The following is a 21,559-nucleotide window of genomic DNA, read 5'->3' on the forward strand; positions in this document are numbered from 1 at the left end:
GACAGTTAACACACACACACAAAGTCACACCACATCTAGCCTGCTATCCAACCCCAACCATGAGAGAATATTTTATCTATTCTTTCAACATCTATTGTATACCAGTTATGCTCCTGGTGCTATGCTACGCTCTCCTAATGATCACTTGTAATTCTGAAATACAGTAAAAAATGGTACTTACCAACACTGCTCCCTGGAACCATACTGTTGAGATCCATACTCTGAAAGTTTACACACTCTGTTCATATGCATGTGTGACATGTGTGCTTTTGTTTGTCTTACTAAGCTACACACTTCTTTTAGGCAGGGTGGTACCAGGTTTATTTTTATATCCCCTAAAAATGCCTAGCACAGTGCTTTGCTCATAAAAAGTTCTTAATAAACACTGTTCAAAAATAACACTATGTGTAAATTGAACTAAATTTCCTGGGCTGAGAGAAAATGTAAATGAAGATTTTATCTTCAAATCTTCTGTGCAATTATCTTATACTTAAAAAAACCATAAATTCCAAAAACAAGACAGTTTTATTATTTTAAATATTTCATTGGTAAGCTTTAATAAAATTGTTAAATTTTCATGGAAACAAATATAAAATCTATTCTGATAAATCTCATTTAGTATGTAAATAGACTTAATTTGCTTTTCATATATTAGAACCTAGGTAATGTTCTTTTTATAATGTGGTCTTCCCCTACAATCCAAGTTAGTACATATGATTGCACAAGGATAAAAAGATTCCATTTTAAAAAGGATAAATAATAATTTTTCTATTTTTTCTCAGAGACATTATTATGATTACAGAACTATATGAATACTTGATTCTGTAAGAATTATATATAAAAAAAGAAACCACATCCTGGCAGGAATTATTTTATTTCCTTTTCTGACACTGCATTTTGCTTCTTAGTCTAGATTAAAATAAAATCAATTTGAAAGGACAGATTTTAATCTCAGATGATACTGAGCATTTATTTATTTATTTTTTTGGTGGAAAAAAAGATGTGGCAATTCATACTATGCATTAGAGATCAGAATCTGGCCCTGAGTTTACATGATTGATGGGTTTCTATCCAAATAGGCATAAATGTGAATAGTAACTGTTATAATGCTTACCAGAGAGAATGGATGTGACCTCAACCAGTTTCCCTTTTTATCTTTAGCATTAAATTGCTTCCTCTATAGTGAAATGTTTTTGAAAAACACACACAAAATCCTATGCATTACTTAAAATATAACACATATTAACACATATACACATCCATAACATGATTTCAGTAGACAAACAATGATGTTAACTATTCATAGAAAACCTCATTCAATAACCAATTTCTGAAATTACATGCTTGCCCGGGGTACAAATCATTCATTTGTTAGTTATAAGTAAACCTAGAGGATGGAATAGTTCATTACCTCGTGGTATATTTTTTTACTATTTTCTTTAATTACCATATACACAAACACTACTTATTTTACTAGCCCTGAGTATTCTCACTGAATATTCTGTCTGGCTCTAAAATTGAAAACTTACTTAGACTCATTCTTCTCTGATAGGAAAAAAAAATACTACCGTGATTATCTTTTGGTTACCAGTCAGTTGGCTGGCTCCTAAGGGCTCATAGAAGAGAAAAGGACATCACTCAGCACACTGACCATGTAGCCTTACTGCTAGTAATCTTTGTTTTGTTGTTCCTCCTCATGGAAACAAATATAAAATCTATTCTGACAAATCTCATTTAATATGTAAATAGTTTATTTGCTTTTCATGTATTATAACCTTGCAATTACAATCAGGCAGTTTCTGCTTCTTACATGGGATAATATTGAAACTGGAACTCCTGGGAGGCATAAACTTATCCTGAAGAACTGATTTAATTAATCTGTACTCCTATTATTTAGTAATAAAATCTTAGGTAAGTCATCCACATTCCAACCTTATAGAATAATTATAGTAATAAAGGGTAGCAGCATTTATGAATGCCAATGAAGTTCTAAGCTCTGTGCCACATGTTTTACATATATTGTAAATATTTGATATTCAAAAGCCACTAAGCTTATAAGGTAAATATGATCATTTCCATTTTATATATAAGGACACTAAAAACCAGAAATTTGAAGTAATGCCATAATAAATGGCAGAGCTGGGAATCAAACCTAAGTCTAAGTGACTAAAATGATCATGAAATGAAATAATATACATGAATATAAAATAATGATGTAAATAGGTAAATATAAAAGTAAAAAAATCTCAGGAACTGCAATTCCAATAATGGTGGAGTAACTTGAACCAGACTTGTTATCCCATGATAACAATTTCAAACTGTGAAAAAATACTAAAACAATAAATAAAAAACAACTATTTGGAGATTGACCAAAAGTAGGCAAAAACAGAAAGAGGCTCAGACCCTTGAAAGAAGAGAACATTGCTGGACAAGATCTGTATTTATATAGCTTTTCCTTTGAGGTAAAAAAGTTGTGGGAATAGCCAGAACTGAAGCAGAAAGCCACATTCCTATTGGCTTGAGGTAATAAAGACCACAGATCAGGGCTGAAAGAATGGCTGATAACTGGGGGCTGGGGGAGGTAGATTTTGGAAAGTGGGGAAGTGCAGAGGGGGAGTTAAAAATTTGTATATACATTCCCACTCCTGAACTATATATACATGGGGAAGACTCCAAAGAACCTACTGGAAAATAATACCTGAAGGTTTGAAAGGGATTTTTGCTGTTGCCCATTGCATGAGACAGAGTTTGGAGTTTGAATTCATGCAGCTTGGTGAACAACTTAGGCTTTCCACAGAAATCCCCAAAGGACCACATTTCAGGAGTAAAGACTATTCCTGTATTAAAAGAGTCACCTGAGGATTTAAGGCAAAACCAAAAGAGACCCACTCTAACAAAACATAGAACCAAGCCTTTATTAGACAAAGATAAGCAGCCAGTAATTTAACTGTTAGATTAAAAAAAAAAAAAGTCATATTCTTCAGAGGAAGATAACAGAATCCAGAGTCTCAGAAGTATATAATATACCCAATATAGAATAAAAAATTTCTACAAATGAACAAAAAGGAATATGTGATCCAAGTTCCATAGAAAAACAGCAATAGAACAGATTCTGTAATGACTCAGAAAGTACTTCCATGCAAGTACTTTATTATAAAGAATGTGGGGCACCTGGCTAGCTCAGTCAGTCAAGCATGTGACTCTTGATCTTGGGATTGTGAGTTCAAGCCTCATGTTGGGTGTAGAGATTAGTTAAAAATAAAATCTTATAAATAAATAAATAAATAAATAAATAAATAAATAAATAAATATTATCAAGAACATTAAAAAATCATCATGATTGGGCACCTGGGTGGCTCAGATGGTTAAATGTCTGCCTTCAGCTCAGGTCATGATCCCAGGGTCCTGGGATCGAGTCCTGCATTGGGCTCCCTGCTGAGCAGGGAGGCTGCTTCTCCCTCTGCCTCTCTCTCTCTGTCTCTTATGAATAAATAAATAAAATCTTTCAAAAAAAATCATCACGATGAATGCATAAAAAGAATCAAGAGAAATGGAAACAAAAAAGAGTACACTTAAAAATGGTTAAAATTATGAACTTTATTATGTATATTTTACTACAATAAAATTTTTCTAAAGATTTAAACTGAAATTATAGAACTGCAAGTGTCATATCAAAATAAAAAATTCACTGGATGACTTAACAGCATATTGAAGATGACAGGGAGAGAACTTGAAGACAGATAAACAGAAATTTCTGAAGAGTCTCAGTGACCCACATAGCCAAGAAACAATATCAAGTAATTTATTATACATGTATATGGAGTCCCAGAAGAAAATGAAAGAGAAAATGGGGCAGGAAAAAATATTTGATGAGGTAATGAGTAAAATTCCCCATGTTTGCTGAGAAAACATCAACCTACAGATCTAAGTAGCTCAGCAAGACTGAAGAAAGAAACACACGAAGAAACATCATCTAGGCACATCATGTCAATTGCTGAAGAACACAGATAAAGGGTAAATCTCAGAGTAGCCATTGGGGGAAAAAAGACAATTCTGTCATCAGAGAATTGATTCTTATAATTCATATAACTCTAGAAATTCAACTGTTCATTCAGTTCTGTTTCACTTTTTTAAAGAATTTTTTGATTTGCAATTACTTATTTTTCCTTTCCTCAGAGTTATGAGAGCTGTAATAGTATGTATTATTAAAAGTATTTGTGGGCCCAAAAAATGTTAAAACAATTATATTAATATTGTTCTGGATGTATTAGCTAATTATATAGGAGAAAGAGATATAAATATTAGAAAGGAAGAGACACCACTCTCAACAATGGACAGATAAATCCAAACAGAGACTTAATAAGAAAATAGTGGATTTGAACAATACTATAGACCAAATGGACCTAACAGATGTGAAAGAACATCCCATCCAGTAGTAGTAAAATATACATTCTTTCCAAGCACATATGGAACATTTTCAAGGACAGATCAAGTATGAGGCCACAAAACAAATCTCAACAAATTCAAGAAGACAGAAATTATATAAGTATGTTTTCTATCACAGTGGTATGAAATTAGAAATTATAACAGAAGGAAAGCTGAAAAATATACAAATACATGGAAATTAAAGTGTACACTCCTAAACAACCAATGGATCAAAGAAGAAATCAAGAGAAATTTAAAAAATATCTTGAAACAAATGAAAATGGAAACACAACATACCAAAACATATGGGATACAGAAAAAGCAGTTCTGACAGGAAGGTTTGTAGTTATAAATGCATACATAAAGAAAATAGATCTCAAATAAACAACTTAATAGTACATCTCAAAGAATTAGAAAAAGAACAAACTAAGCCCAAAGTTAGCATAAGGGAGGAAATAATAAAGATTAGAATAGAAATAAGTGAAATAGAGAATAACAATAGAAAGGATTAATAAAACTAAGAATTGGTTCTTTGAAAAGATAGACAAAATTGACAAACCTTTAGCTAGACTAAGCAAAAGAAAGGACTCCCAAATAAAATTATAAATGAAAGAGCAGGGGCGCCTGGGTGGCTCAGTCGGTTAAGTGTTTGCCTTTCGCTCAGGTCATGATTCCGGAGTCCCAGGATTGAACCCGCATCTGGCTCCCTGCTCAGTGGGGAGTCTGCTTCTCCCTCTGACCCTCCCCGGTCTCAACTCACTCTCTCTCTCTCTCTCTCTCACTCTCTTTCAAATAAACAAAATCTTAAAAAAAAAAAGAAAGAGAAGACATTATAACAGAAACCACAGAAATACAAAGGAAAATAAGAGACTACAACAAATAATAATATGCCAATAAATTGGACAATCTAGAAAAATGAATACATTCCTAGAAACATACAACCTACCAAGACTAAATCATGAAGAAACAGAAAACCCAAACAGACCAATGAGTAAGAAGACTGAATTAATAATCAAAAACCTTGTTACAAACAAAATCCCAGGATTAGATGGTTCCACTGGTGAATTCTACCAAACATTTAAAGAAGAATTAATACCAATCCTTCTCCAACATTTCAAAAAATTTAAGAGGAGGGAAGATTTCTAAATTCATTTTTACAAGGCCAGCATTACCCTACTACAAAGGCAGATAAGAATATACCAGCATTGTTTACAATAGTCAAGACATGGAAACAACCTGTGTCTATCAATGGATGAATGGATAAAGAAAACATGATATGTGTGGATGTGTGTGTGCTTATAACATGAAATATTATTCATCCATAAAAAGAAGGAAATCCTGCCATTTGTGACTATATGGATGAACCTTGAGGGCATTATGCTAAGTGAAATAAATCCAACAGGGAAAAACAAATACTGTATTATCTCACTTATATGTGGACTCTAAAATAAAACTGAACGCATAGAAACAGAAAGTAGATTGGTGGTTGCTGAGGTGGGGTGGGAGATAAGGTGGGAGAAACGGGTGAAGGTGGTCAAAGGGTACAAACTTCCAGTCATAAGATGAGTAAGGTCCTAGGGATTTAATGCACAGCATAGTGACTGTAATTAACAATACTATATTGTATACCTGAAGTTGCTAAGAGAGCAGATCTTAAATGTTCTCACCACACACACACACACACCCCTTCCCCAGCGTAACTATATGAGGAAGTGATGGATATGTTAACTAATCTTATTGTGGTAATCATTTGCAATATATACTTATATCAAATCATCACATTGTACACCTTAAACTTATGTTATGTGTCAATTATTACTCAATAAACTTGGTTGGGGCGGAAGAGACAATTCTGTCCTTATTTCCATGATGACATGCATGTATACATGCATGAAACCCAAGAAAATCAATGGAAACCCCCCCTGAAAAGTTTAGAAAGGTAGCTAGTTACACAGTATATGAAAATACATGATTCTCCTATATATAAGCCATGCCCAATTAGAAAACAAAAACTAGAAACAAACCCATTTAATATGAAAAACACAACATAAATATATAACTCAGAATAAACAAATCCAGATATCTGTCAGACATGTAATCTGTTTTCAGGACAGATATAATCAATATTCAAAGACTCAAAGACTCATTATTCCAACTAAATTAATCTATTATTTTAATAAGATTCCTATTAAAATAGCAATAGGATTTTTTATTTTCAAAACTTGAGAGATGATACCAAAGTTCATCTGGTTAAAAACATGTCATTACCTACAAATATTTTGAAAAAGAAAAAAAGAGGAGTACAGAGGACACCAGTCCTTCCAGATAGTAAAAACACTGTAAAGATAACAGCAATTAAGGAGTTTTATACTAGAGAAGAAAATAGACAAATAGAAAATGTATACTGGAGAATCCTGAATATACTCCAATATACATAAGATTTTTATATGTAATAAAGGTGACTAAAAAAAAGATTAATCAATGCCCCCCCAAAATTAAAATTAAAAGATTAATCAGTAAAAGCTGCCGGTACACTTACAAGATGCCAGATGATTTAAAAATTTAAATATAAAATATTTTATTTAAAAATATTGGAGGATGAATAGGCAGAGTAGAGAGGATTTTTAAGGCAGTGAAACTACTGTGTCAGATACTGTGATAGTGAGTGAATGCCTTTATAAATTTGTCCAGATCCACAAAATGTACAACACCAATAGTGAACCCTAAGGTAAACTGTAGACTTTAGGTGATAATGATGTGTCTATGAGGTTTATCAATTGTAACAAATGTACCACTATGGTGGGTAAATTGCTAATGGGGAAGACTATGAATGTTTGGGGGCAGAGGGTCTATGGGAAATCTCTATATGTTTCTCTTACTTTTGCTGTACGCCTAAAATTGCTATAATAAAGTCTCTTAACAAAAATTAATCCATAAGGGTGGGAAAGAAGAAATGGTGTTATGTATTTTATAATCTTGGACATAAACTACAGAAGCCCTCAGAGGAAAGACTGATTATTTGATTAAACCAAAACTTAAAATTTCAGCATGGGAAAAAAGAAACTACCATAAATCAAGTTGAAGTGCAAATTAAACAGCAGAAAAATGTTTGAAACACCTAAGAGAAGATACCTTTTATTAGTATTCCAAGAGCTCTTAGAAATCAACAGTAAAGAGACAAAGGAAAGGCCACTAGCAAAGAACAATGGATATGCTGCATTTATGTAAAAAAAAAAAGCATATGCATGTGTATGTACATGTGCATATGTGTGTACACACATAAACTTGTATGTGGATAGAAGATTTCTGAAATGACACATAAAATAAGCTAATACAAGTTACTTGTGGAAAGTAGAAACAGGATGGTTTCAAATTTTACTTTTTATTTTATACTTTTCCATATTATTTGTTTCTTATTTTAAAAATCATGAGTATGTGTTGCCTCAATAATTCAAAAGCAAAACCTAACAAAACATATTCCTTCTGAAGAAACTCACCAGTAATATGCTGATTGTTTAAACAAATATATGTGGTCCCTCTCTTCACTCATTGACAGTATTACATATTGAATTCTATTATGGAGTTAAAACATTTCAAAAAAGGGAATGACTTACTAAAATCCAGTAAAACATAAAAAGAGTAAAACTCTAGAATAAGGAAAGTTATCTAAATATAAATGTAAACTCAATTTTACTTGTGGACTTTTTTCTTCTCAAATTGTTTTTGAAATATACAGCAGAAGAAAGGAAATAATTACTGCTGTTTTCATTTTGCTTCTTTCAAGTCAGAACTACAGAGTTTTCTCTAGAAATTCCTTTCCCTTCACTCCCGCTGGGGCTCCGGGATCAATTGAGTCCTGTCCTCCAAAGCCCATTACACTCAGACCTTTATCTTATGGATGCTGTTTCTCTATCCTCAGCAGTTTTTATTCCAGGAAACTGGCCTCTCTCCCCAAGATTCTAGCTATTAACAAGCAATAGCTGCATCAAAAACAACTTGATCAGTTGCATACTCAGTAAAGGAGCATGCAGGCAAGGAACAATGAGAGTAATTAACATTAGGATCTGAGTCTTAGCCTTTAGTAATTAGAGCGAGATATAGTATATTGCACATTGTATAGACTTTTCAAGAAGTTTCTCCTCAAACATCCTGGATCGAGATGACATTTTTCTAATTATCATAATGCAATTTCTTTCTGAACATTTAAGTATATTGGGATTCCTAGCTCATGTATTTCAGTTAACTCCTATAATAGAAATAACCAACACATGTATAAATGAAATACAATTATTTAAATGTTTCCACTGATTTCCACTTCCACTTTATCATAGTGATTATCAAACCTAGTATATTCTATTTCTTCATGTTCACAGATTTTATCTTTTGGTATAGTGTCTGGCACATAAAAGTTTTCAAAATGTATAGATAAATAAATACATGTAAAGAAAGGACTGTCGATTATTTACAAACATAGCATGTTAGAGTTGTAAAGGGCCTTAGAGGTTTTCTAATCCATAAGAATTCCATAAGCTGCCCCTACTCACCACCATAACTACCAATGTCATACTTCTTGCAAATACGCTCATTTACTCTCACAGCGAACACGCTATTGATGTTAAATACTCCATCTAAGAAATCAGTCCATTCCAGTTTCAGGCATATCCTGGACCTTCGAATACAGACATTGAGGGCAAAAGTACAATATTCTCATATTCTCCCTAGGTATTTTTACCAGTAATACGAGGTATTTACTTTACTGTTACTGATGTCTATCAAACTATAAAGTCCTTATTTTTCAGTTCAAAGTTTTCCTAATTAGATCAGCACACCTCTAAGTAGATATTGTTTCCAGTTTCTGTGAGGCACATTCTTATCCAAAAGTCCAGTACTTTTGTATCATCTCCACTTCTAGAGAATCCAATTTTATGGAATAAAAAAATGCTCAGTCACACAAGTAGTAATTAGCAGAACCGAGATTAACCAGTAGAGATAGGGCGAAAACATTTACATTTTTAAAAAGCTTTCCAGGTTATGCTGGAACATAGGGTGGAGAACCACTGCTTGATCCATAGTTTAGAAAATCAAACCTCACTCTTTAGTCAACTAGTCGTTTAACCTTGCACTTTATGTTTTCTTTTCCCAAAGTTTCAAAATTCATACGGAAAAGGAGATAAAAATACAAACCAAAACCATAAGTCCCTCAGTTTACTGAAAAATTCTAGGAAATAAAGAATTTTCTCCACTTTGCAGCATTTCAAACTCTCTAGTTACAATGTGTGTTTATCTTTTATACCAAATTTAAAGAAAATATTTAACATGAAAGGTGTGTAACTGAGTTAGCTTCAGAATTGCCTTACTTTCAATATCACTCCTGGATGCTGTCTATAAGCAGAGAGGCTAATTACAATGTCCTTCATTCACTTCATAAACATTTATTAAGTACCTATTATATGCAAAGAATAATTTGTAGCAGGTTTTACCTGCAAGAGAGTATGTTTTGGAAATTTTATATGTTTCATGCAACAGTGAAAAAACACAAGGGCCTGAAAACAGGGTTTTTTTTCTTTTTGTTTTTTATCTTACTATTTTTTAAAAATATTAATTCCAGTATAATCACAATAAAGTATTATATTAGTTTCAGGTGTGCAATATAGGAATTAAAAAATTCTATGCATTACTCAGTGCTCATCATGGTATATGTACTCTTAATTCCCTTCACCTATTTCATCCATTCTCCCATCCACCTCCCCTCTGGTAACCATCACTTTGTTCTTTATAGTTAAGAGTCTGTTTCGTTGTCTCGTTTTTGTTTGATTTTGTTTCTTATATTCCACATATGAGTGAAATCATATGGTATTTGTCTTTTTCTAACTGACTTACTTCACTTAGCATTATACACTCTAGCCCCATTCATGTTCTTGCAAATGGCAAGACTGCATTTTTTGTTATGGCCAAGTAATATTTCATTGCCTATCTATACCACATCTTCTTTATCCATTCATCTATGTGTGGACACTTGGGTTGCTTCAATAATTTGGCTATTGTAAATAATGCTGCAATAAACATAGGGGTGCATATGTCTTTTCCATTTAGTGTTTTCATATAGTCTTTGGGTAAACACATAGTGGAATTACTGGATCACATAAAGTTCTATTTTAATTTTTTGAGGAACCTCCATTCTGATTTCCACTACGCTGTACCATTTTGCATTCTAACCAAGAAGGCATGAAGGTTCCTTTTTCTCCACATCCTCCTCAAAACTTGTTTTATTTTTTATCTTAGCCATTCTGACAGGTGTGAGGTAATATCTCCCTGTGGTTTTGATATGCATTTCCCTCATGCTGAGTGATGTTGAGCATCTATTCATATATTTGTTGGTCATCTGCATATCTTCTTTGGAGAAATGTCTGTTCATGTCTTTGGCCCATTTTTCAGTTAGATTATTTGGTTTGGGGGTGTTGAGTTGTATCAGTTCTTTACATATTTTGGATACTAACGCTTTATTGGATATGTCATATGCAAATACCTTCCCCCTTTCAATAGATTACCTTTTAGTTTTGTTGATTATTTCATTCACTGTGCAGAAGCTTTTTACTTTGATATAGTCCCAATAGTTTATTTTTTGTTTTGCCACCCTTACCATAAGAGACATATCTAGAAAAATGTTGCTATAACTGATGTCAGAGAAATTACTGCCTATGCTCTCTTCTAGGATTTTATGGTTTCAGATATTACATTTAGGCCTTTAATCGATTTTGAGTTTATTTTTGTGTATGGTGTAAGAAAGTGGTCCAGTTTTTCCAACACCATTTGTTGAAGAGACTCTTTTTCCCATTGCATGTTCTTGCCTCCTTTGTCAAAGATTAATTAACCATATAGTTCTGGGTTTATTACTGGGCTCTCTATTCTGTTCTACTGATCTATGTGTATGCTTTTGTGCCAGAACCATGCTGTTTTGATTACTACAGCTCTGTGGTATGTCTTAAAATCTGGGATTATGATATCTCCAGTTTTGTTTTTCTTTTTCAAGATTCCTTTGGCTATTCAGGGTCTTTGGTGGTTCCATACAAATTCTGATTATTTGTTCTAATTCTGAAATTCTGAAAAATGCTTTTGGTATTCTGATAGGGATTGCACTAAATCTGTAGATTGCATTGGGTAGTATGCACATTTCTGCAATATTTTTTTCTTCCAATCCATGAGCATGGAATGTCTTTCCATTTGTTTGTGTCATCTTCAATTTCTTTCCTCAATTTTTTTTTTAAAGATTTTACTTACTTATTTGTCAGAGAGAGTGCAGTAGGCAGAGGGAGAAGAGGCTCCCTGCTGAGCAAGGAGTGTGATGTGGGACTTGATCCCAGGACCCTGGGATTATGACCTGACCCAAAGGCAGATGCTTAACCAACTGAGCCACACAGGCATCCCTTCTCAATGTTTTATAGTTTTCAGAGTACAGGTCTTTTACCTACTGCTATGTATTTTATTATTTTTGGTGCAATTGTAAATGGGATTGTTTTCTTAATTTCTCTTTCTCTACATTATTAGTGTACAGAAATAAAACAGATTTCTGTAGGTTGATTTTGTATCCTGCAACCTTACTGAATTCATTTATCAGTTCTAGTAGGTTTTTGGTGGAGTCTTTAGGGTTTTCTATATATCGTTTCATGTCATTTGCAAAGAGTGAAATTTTTACTTCTTCCTTAGCAATTTGGATGCTTTTATTTATTTTTCTTCTCTGATTGCTGTGGCTAGGACTTATAGTACAATGTTGATTAAACGTGGTGAGAGTGGACATCCTTGTCTTGTTCTTGACCTTAGAGAAAAAGTTTTTCACCATTGAGTATGATGTTGGCTGTGGTTTTTTATATAGCCTTTATTATAAGGTATGTTCACTCTAAACCTCTTTTGTTGAGGGTTATTATCATGAATAGACGTTGTACTTTGTCAAATGCTTTTTCTGCATCTATTTAAATGATCATATGGTTTTCATCCATTCTCTTGATGTGACATATGATGTTAATTGATTTGTGAATATTGAGCTAGCCCCTGTATCCCAGAAATAAATCCCACTTGTGGTGAATGATTTTTAAAAATGTATTGTTGAATTTAGTTTTCTAATATTTTTTGAGGATTTCTGCATCTATTCATCAGAGATATTAGCCTATAGTTTTCTTTTTTTGTAGTGTCTTTATGTTTTTGATATCAGGGTAATGCTGGCTTCATAGAATGAATCTGGAAGCTTTCCTTCTTCTATTTTTTGGAATAGTTTGAGAGGAACAGGTGTTAATTGTTTAAGTGCTCAGTAGAATTCACCCATGGAGCCATTTGGTCCTTAACTTTTGCTTGCTGGAAGATTTTTGATTACTGATTCAATTTCATGGTTGGTAATCAGTCTGTTCAAATTTTCTATTTCTTCCAGATTCAGTTTTGGGAGGTTATATGTTTCTAGGAATTTATCCATTTCTTCTAGGTTGTCCAATTTGTTGGCATATAATTTTCCATAATATTCTCTTATAATTCTTTGTAAATCTGTGGTGTTGGTTGTTATCTCTCCTTCTTCATTTCCAATTTTGTTTGAGTCCTCTCCAGTTTTTGATGAGATTGACTAAAGGTTTATCAATTTGGTTGATCTTTCTAAAGAACCAGCTATGGGTTCTATTGTTTTTTGTTTTTTTTAGTTTCTATTTTGTATATGTCTGCTCTAATCTTTATTATTTCCTTCCTTCTACTGATGTTGGGTATTGTTTGTTCTTTTTCTAATTCATTTAGGTTTATTTGAGATTTTTCTTGCTTCTTAAGGTAGGCCTGTATGGCTATAAACTTCCCTCTGAGAACAGGTTTTGCTGCATTTTGAAGATTTTGGACCATTGTATTTTCATTTTCCTTTGTCTCTTTTTGATTTCCTCTTTGATTTCCTGGTTGACCCATCCATTGTTTAGTAGCATGTTATTTAACCTCCGTGTGTTTTTGGTCTTACCAGAGATTTTTCTTGTGGTTGATTTTAAGTTTCATAGTGTTGAGAATAAAAAAGATGCATGCCATAGGACTCCAATCTTTTTGAATCTGTTGAGATTTACTCTGTGGCCTAACATGGGATCTATTCCAGAGAATGTTCCACGTGCACTTGAAAAGAATGTGTATTCCACTGTTTTAGAATGGAATGTTCTGAATATATCTGTTAGATCCATCTGGTCCAATGTGTCATTAAAAGCCACTGTCTCCTTTTTGATTTTGTGTTGGATGATCTATCCATTGACATAAGTAGGGTGTTAAAATCCCTTACTATTACTGTTTTACTATTCATTACTTTTATGTTTGTTATTAGCTGCTTTATGTATTTGGGCGCTCCCATGTTGGGTGCATATATATTTACAATTGTTATATCTTCTTGTTGGATTGTCCCCTTTATGATTATGTAGTGTTCTTCTTTGCTTTTGTTATAGTCTTTTTTTAAAATTCTGTTTTGCCTGATATAAGTATTGCTACCCTGGCTTTCTTTTCAATTCCATTTGCATGATAAATGCTTTTCCATCCTTTCACTTTCAATCTGCTTGTGTCTTTAGGTCGGAAATGAGTCTTGTAGGCAGGCAGCATGTAGATGGGTTTTGCTTTTTTATCCATTCTGTCACCCTATGTCTTTTGATTGGAATGCTTAGTCCATTTCCATTCAAAGTAATTATTGATAGGTATGTACTTATCGTCATTTTATTTCTTGTATTATGGTTGTTTTTGTAGTTCTTCTCTGTTCCTTTCTTCTCTTACTCTCTTCTCTCATGGGGTGCTGGATTTCTTTAGTGATATACTTGGATTCCTTTTTTTGCATATTTATCACCCGTTTTTTATTTGTGGTTATCATTAGGTTTATATGTGACATCTTATGCATACAGGAGTCTATATTAAGTTGATGGTTGCTTATGCTTAAACCCATTCTAAAAGCACTAAATTTTAACTCCTCTCCCCCCATGTTTTAGGTATATGGTGTGATACTTGACATCCTTTTACTTTATGAATCCCTTGATTTTTATATATATAGTTAATACCGCTGTTTTTGTGCATTCTACTTTTCTTCCTCCTGCGTATGGTCTCTCTTTTCCACTCTAAGAGTTCCCTTGGAGCATCTGGGTGGCTCAGTCAGTTACGTATCCTACTCTTGATTTTAGCTCAGGTCATGATATCAGGGTTGTGAGATGAAGCCCTGCATCCGGCTCCATGCTCAGCCAGGAGTCTGCTTGGGACTCTCTCTCTCCTTCTCCCTCTGCCCCTTCCCCCGCTCTTATGCTCTCTCTCTCAAATAAAAATCTTTGAAAAAATGTCTCTTTAACATTTCTTGTAAGGGTAGTCTAGTCATGATGAATTCCTTTAGCTTTTGTTTGTCTGGGAAACTCTTTGTCTCTCCTATTCTGAATGATGGCCTTGCTGGGTAGAGTATTTCTGGTTGCAGGTTTTTTTCCTTTGAACACTTTGACTATATCACACCACTCTCTTCTGGCTTGCAAAGGTTTTGCTGAAAATTAGCTGATAGCCTTATGAGGTTTCCCTTGTATGTAACTGTTTTCTTTTCTCTTGCTGCTTATATAATTCTCTCTTTATCAGTACTTTTTGCCATTTTAATTACTATGTGTCATGGTGTGGTCCTCTTTGGGTTGATTTTGTTGGGGGCTCTCTGTGCCCCTTGGATCTGGATTTCTGTTTCCTTCTCCAGATTTGGGAAGTTTTCAGCTATTAGTTCTTCAAATACATTTTCTGCCCACTCTTCTCCCTTTTCTTCTTCTAGGATCCCTATAATGTGAATGTTATTATGAATGATGGTGTCGTTGAGTTCCCTTAATCTATTTTCATTTTAAAAATATTTTTTCTCTTTCCTGTTCAGTTTGATTTCTATTACTCTGTCCTCCAGGTCACACTGATCCATTCTTCTGCTTCCTCTAGTCTATTATTTATTCCCTCTAGTGATTTTTAATTTAGTTATTGAGTTCTTCATCTCCTATTTGTTCTTTTTTATGCTTTCTATTCTTTTTTAAGGGTCTCACTGAGGCCTTCCACTCTTTTCTCAAGTCCGGCGAGTATCTTATGATCATTATTTTAAATGCACTATTAGCTATATTACTTACCTAGGTTTCATTTAGCTCTCTTGCTGTGATTTTGTCCTATTCTTTCATTTAGGACATATTCTTCTGTCTCATTTTGTCTACCTCTCTGTATGTGTTTCTATGTGATAGGAAATGTCAGCTGTATCTTCTGCTCTTGAAAGTAGTGGCCTTACAAAGAAGAGATCTTGTAGTGCCCTGCAATGTAATGTTCCCTGTTCACCAGAACCTGGTGTTTCAGGGGTGTCTCCTGTATGTGTTGCATGTGCCCTGCTGTTGGGGCTCTGCTGCATTTGTCTTCAGTTCACTTGTCAGCAATGGCTATCTTTGCCTGTTAGGGCACGGTTTGGTCCCTGTGTTGTTAGTGGGCCAGTGTGGGGCCACCTTGGGCTTGAGCTGAATTAGAGCAGGCATTTGCCAGAGCTGTGTTAACAGTGAACTGCAGTGCTCTCTCCCTGTGTTGTTCCCTGAAAAGCTTTTATTGATGAGTGGGGCCTGCAGTCAGACCAGAAGTCTAACTCTAGCCCACTAGGGGTCATAGTGGGACTGGTGTGTATGGTTATCTTTCCTTCTCCCCTCAGGACAAGAGTCATTTTGAAGTGGTGCTCACCCCTGTTGTACAATGCCACATTTGTGGCACCACTTTGGATCGACTCCTCCTGAGGGCAGGTCCGCAGGAGAATGCAGGGGCAAGGCTTGTGGGTTCAGCAAGGTTTGCACTGGTGCGCCATGGGGAAGGATCTGCTGCTGATTCAGAAAACTCCTGCCCCTGGGCTGGAGGGGATGAGTCTGTAGGAGAGCACGGGGGGGGGGGGGGGGGGGGGGGGGGGGTTGGGCGGAAGGTGACATGCTATTTAGCAAGGTCCATGGGAGGAGACCTGCAGCTGCCTGGGAAAACTCCTGCCCAAGCTAGGATAGAGGGGCTAAATCTGCAGAAAAGAGGGGGTAGGATGTGCTATTAGCAAGACAGTGTTTATGTTGCACTGATTCTTACGGGTGTCCATTTACCTAGGCTAGGGGTGGGGGAGTGAAGTGGTGCCCACTAGCTCTTTTGTTATTGGAGAAATCTCCAACAGATCCCTGCCCCTCCAGCACACACTTTGAGATTAGTAAACAAATCTCCCTCCCTTATACCCCAGGCATTTTTCAATTGCTGCTTCTAAGCTATATTTCAGCAGGGTTGTTTGTTATTCTGTCTCTTTAAGGGTGGGGACTCAGTTTCCTCTCACCCTCCTGGCTCTCACAGAGCTGAGCTTGCTGATTTTTAAAGTTCTAGGTGTTAAGCCTCACTAATTATAAGAACTCACAGAATTATGCTCCACTGGTTTTCAAAGCCAAATAATATGGAGACTTGTCTTCCCTGTGTGGGTTCCTGTGCTAGGGGTGCCTGGTGTGAGGATCTGTCTTTTTCCTCTCTCCATGCCCTCAGCATCTTTCTCTCCTGCAGACAGTCCTGTGGGTTGATTTGACTCCTGACCACATCTCCTACTCTCTACATTTATCTTTGGAGAGTCTGTTCTACCAGTCTTTGAGTCATTTTCTGGGTTATTTATACTGATGTGGATGTTACCTAGTTGTAGCCATAAGATAAGGTGAGCTCAGGATCCTCCTACTCCATCTTTCTTCACTCCCCAAACAGGAGTTTATAATGCTTTACATCCCTTCCTTGTCAGAAGCTCAAAGACAAGAAAATACACATAAAATCCTCTCACTGAACTTCTGAAATAAGAGTGTACATCCTATGGAAGTTTTATTACATGGAAAATTTGTGACAATTATCTAAATATATGGAAGATGATCATAAAGAAGATAAAAATGTAGTGATGATCTATATACCACATACCAAGTTATACATTAAAAAGACTTCACTAGAATTAGCTTTACTAGAATAAGCTGTAGAATTAATGTTAAAAATATATAGTAGCTATGTTCATTTTGAAAGATTAAGAATATTTTTAAATTTGAATTTAAAGTGAATTTCCTATTCATGAAAATAAAAAGTGGCTCTGGTTTGAATCAAAATTAGCAAAGGAAAAACTAACTCAGTTCATTTACAAAGTGTAACTACCAGTACAATTATAAATATAAATACAATACCACCTCTAAAGTCTTTAGAGAATCTTATTTGTTGATATATGTAATATGGATACAAGCCTTAATCATAAAACTGTAACTCTATTATTTGAACTCTGAGCTCAAGTAAACAAACAAAATGGTAGATATTGTTTTATAATTAAAAAAAATATAGCTATAGAGTACATGGGCAAAAGTGTTATCAAGAAATTATGTTCAAGAAATGGTATTGCCGGGGCGCCTGGGTGGCTCAGTTGTTAAGCATCTGCCTTTGACTGAGGTCATGATCCCAGGGTCCTGGGATCGAGTCCCGCATCGGGCTCCCTGTTCAGCGGGAAGTCTGCTTCTCCCTCTCCCACTCCCCCTGCTTGTGTTCCCTCTCTCGTTGTGTCTCTCTCTCTGTCAAATAAATAAATAAATCTTAAAAAAAAAAAGAAATGATATTGCCAAATCATTATAAGCAAAATATGTACATCTACTCATAGACCATATCTTGTCACAAGTGAAACAACTTCTTTCCCAGGAAAAGAAAATTCTCTTGTTTTTAGAATCAATTTTTCTGCCCTAACTTTATTCTCAGTTCAAAAACATATATTAGAGAGTGTTATTTGAAAATTGTGTCACCTCCCAAAAATGTGTTTAAATCCTAATTCTTGACACTTGAATGTGAACTTGTTTGCAAATAGGGTCTTTGTAGATGTAATCAAGTTAAGATGAGGTCATACTGAATTATGGTGGGCTCTAATCTAATATGACTGTGTCCTTATAAAGAAGAGCCGAAGAGACAAAGAAACCCGGGGAGAAAACAATGTGATGAGGGAGGCCGAGATTGAAGTAATGAGTTTATAAACCAAAGAATGCCAAGGATTGCCAGGCAACACCAGAAGCTAAGAGAAAGGCATCTAACAGATTCTTCCTTAGAGCCTTCAAAAGAGCATGGCCCTGCAGACAACTTGATTTTGGACTGTTGGCTTCAAGAATTGTGAAAGAGTAATTCTTTAAAATTTGAGCCATCCAGTTCATGGTAATTTGTTACAGCACAACTAGTAAACTAATATAAAGACCCAAACTACTGTTTACTTTTATTTTTCTAGTGTAAATATTAGTTTCTCAGACTAAGCATCTGATCAATGTATACATAAAAGATACTTAAATTCTTTTTTTTTTTTTTTGAAGAAGAAAATTCTTCAAATCACTCTGCCTTGCCCATGGATTATTTCTCCAAATAATAGTGGTTGATACAAAGTTCAAATTTTACAACAGGCAGTGAGTCCATGAACACTCAAGTAAAATTACTTGCAAAATTTGGAATGTACATTCAAAGACTCAAAGGTTAACAATAATTTTTTTAACTACATTTTTAAACAGTGAATTTTTTTTAGGCTCTTTTTTTTATTTATTTAAATTTTGTTAGTTAACATACAGTGCAATATTGGTCTCTGGAGTAGAATTCAGTGATTTCATCACTTATATACGACAAGTGCCCTCTTTAATACCCATCCACCCATCTAGCCCATCCCCCACCCACCTCCCTCCAACAACCCTCAGTTTGTTCTCTGTCATTAAGACTCATTTATGAAAAAAAAAGAGTCTCTTATGGCTTGGGGCGCCTGGGTGGCTCAGTCAGTTAAGCATCTGCCTTTGATTCAAGTCATGATCCCAGAGTCCTAGGATCAAGCCCCATGTCAGGCTCCCTGCTCAGTGGGGAGTCTGCTTCTTCTTCTCCCTCTGGCCCTCCCCCCATCTCAAATGAATAAATAAAGTCTTTTTTTTTTTTTTAAAAAGGAAAGAAAACAGTGAATATATGGAAAGGAGTAGAGGAAAAAAAAAAGAGAGAGGGAAACAAGCCATAAGTGACCTTTTTTTTTTTAAGATTTTATTTATTTATTTGAGATAGAGAAAGCAGGAGTGAGGGGGAGGGGCAGAGGGAGAAGGAAAAGCAGACTCCCCGCTGAGCAGAGAGCCTGACATGCAGCTTGATCCTAGGACTCTGGGATCATGACCTGAATCAAAGGCAGATGCTTAACTGACTGAGCCAACCAGGTGCCCCCATCTGTTTTCTTTCTTAAACTCCACATATGAGTGAGATCAGATGGTATTTGTCTTCTCTGACTGACTTATTCCACTTAGCATAAGATACTCTAGCTCTATCACATTGGTGAAAATGGGAAGATTTCATTCTTTTTGATGGCTGAATAATATTCCTGTGTGTGTGTGTGTGTGTGTGTGTGTGTACACACACATATATATATACATATATACCACAACTTCTTTATCCATTCATCAGTCGATGGACATTTGGGTTCTTTCCATAATTTGGCTACTATTGATAATGCTGCTATCAACATCAGGGTGCATGTATCCCTTTGAATCTAAACAGTGATTTTTCTTATAAATTGCATTTTCACATGTTTCAACATAAACTACTTGTCGGGAAAATTCAATGAATACAATTTAGTAGCAGTATGACAACAAAATGATGTAAAAGAAATTTGGCATGAGTATAATGGACAAATTCATTATTTCTTTTGTAAGAGTTGAGCTGGCCATTAGGAAACCTGTTTTCAATCATTTTACAAAAAGTAGAATAACTATATCACCTATTTATTGAATTATGATCTAGGCAAGTGCTAAATACCCAAGATATTTACTTAAAAGATGTACAAATTGGGAGTGAAAGAGAACCAGTAATTTGTCTAGGGTCACAAAGCTGGTAGGTGTGGCAGAGTTGTGGTTGATCAGTTTTTGTTGTTTTTTTTAAGATATTATTTATTTTTTGACAGAGAGAGAGACAGTGAGAGAGGGAACACAAGCAGGGGGAGCGGGAGAGGGAGAAGCAGACTCCCCGCTCAGCAGGGAGCCTGATGTGGGGCTCGATCCTAGGACCCCAGGACCATGACCTGAGCTGAAGGCAGACACTAAACAACTGAGCCACCCAGGCACCCCAACCACTGATTAGTCAGTCTTAATATGTTCTTTGAATTTGTGTTTTTATACAGCAGACTTGTAAGTCATACCTGGTATGTTCTAATTGCCTTTCAAAGTACTAAAAGTTTTTACCACCTTAGTATTCAAATAAGCCTTAAAATATGGGAAATAAATGAAATAGCACTTTTGATGAGAATTATAAGTATCTGTGGCTTATTAATGACAGGGTCATAAACAGAATCCATTCAAAGAGAACAAAGGGCTGGTTCTTAATATAAGGTGGAAGAAATATAAATTAGAGCTATCTGACATAAGATACATTGCTGTGGTTAAAGAATAACTTAAGATCAAAATAGGATATGTGAATGAGTTAAAAAAGGAAATATTAGAGAACAAAATTTGATAAAATAGGTTGCTCATGGAGAAGCACTGTTTACAGAAACTATTTCTATTAATTTAGAATTGGTCAATTTTAAGTATTTCCCTTTTTAAAAAACTATTTATTTATTTTAGAAAGAGAAAGCACACGAGTGGGAGGAGGGGCAGAGGGAGAGGGAGAGAGAGAATCTCCAGCAGACTGCCCATTGAGCACAGAGCCCACCATGGGGCTCAATCCCATAATCCCGAGATCATGACCTGAGCGTAAATCAAGAGTCGGACACCCAGCTAATTGAGCCACCCAGGCGCCCCATTAAAATTTTTCTTAAAATAGTGAAGTTGATTATATCAAACTAAGGAAAGATTTAAATCGTGATTAAAGTATAAGAAAACCTGTTTTAGAAACGATTACTAAAACTACGCAAAGGGTTATTAGAAAGAACTTCCTACTCCCGAGAGCTGTTATACTAGATTGGTTTGCTGAAGGAAGTAGTGGAAACTATTTCTTTAAAGATCCTTAGGAACAGAAGGCATACATTACCAGCAGCTCAGAAAGGGTTAGGTGTGTCTCTGTCAGAAGGCAGCCAGTGGATAACCACTCTTGGTTCTATAAAGCCCAGTGACTACACAATAATGCTATTCTTATAACAGGGAGGCAAGGGCAACAC

The 21,559-nt window shown here is 35.2% G+C and overlaps 1 protein-coding gene and 1 pseudogene across 2 annotated transcripts in view; one reads left to right on the top strand and one right to left on the bottom strand.

Moving 5' to 3' along the window:
- The window catches only part of MBD5 (methyl-CpG binding domain protein 5), a 433,194-nt gene that overhangs the window by 202,167 nt on the left and 209,468 nt on the right, over positions 1-21,559 (bottom strand). The gene's annotated exons all lie outside the window — the stretch shown is intronic.
- Positions 15,648-21,559, top strand: part of LOC114224564 (small ribosomal subunit protein eS24 pseudogene) — a 59,389-nt pseudogene continuing 53,477 nt past the window's right edge.

The sequence above is a fragment of the Eumetopias jubatus genome, unplaced genomic scaffold, assembly GCF_037043125.1.
Source record: "Eumetopias jubatus isolate StellerSeaLion01/CBP00866 unplaced genomic scaffold, mEumJub1_p1.0 scaffold_3, whole genome shotgun sequence".
Classification (NCBI taxonomy): Eukaryota; Metazoa; Chordata; class Mammalia; order Carnivora; family Otariidae; genus Eumetopias; species Eumetopias jubatus.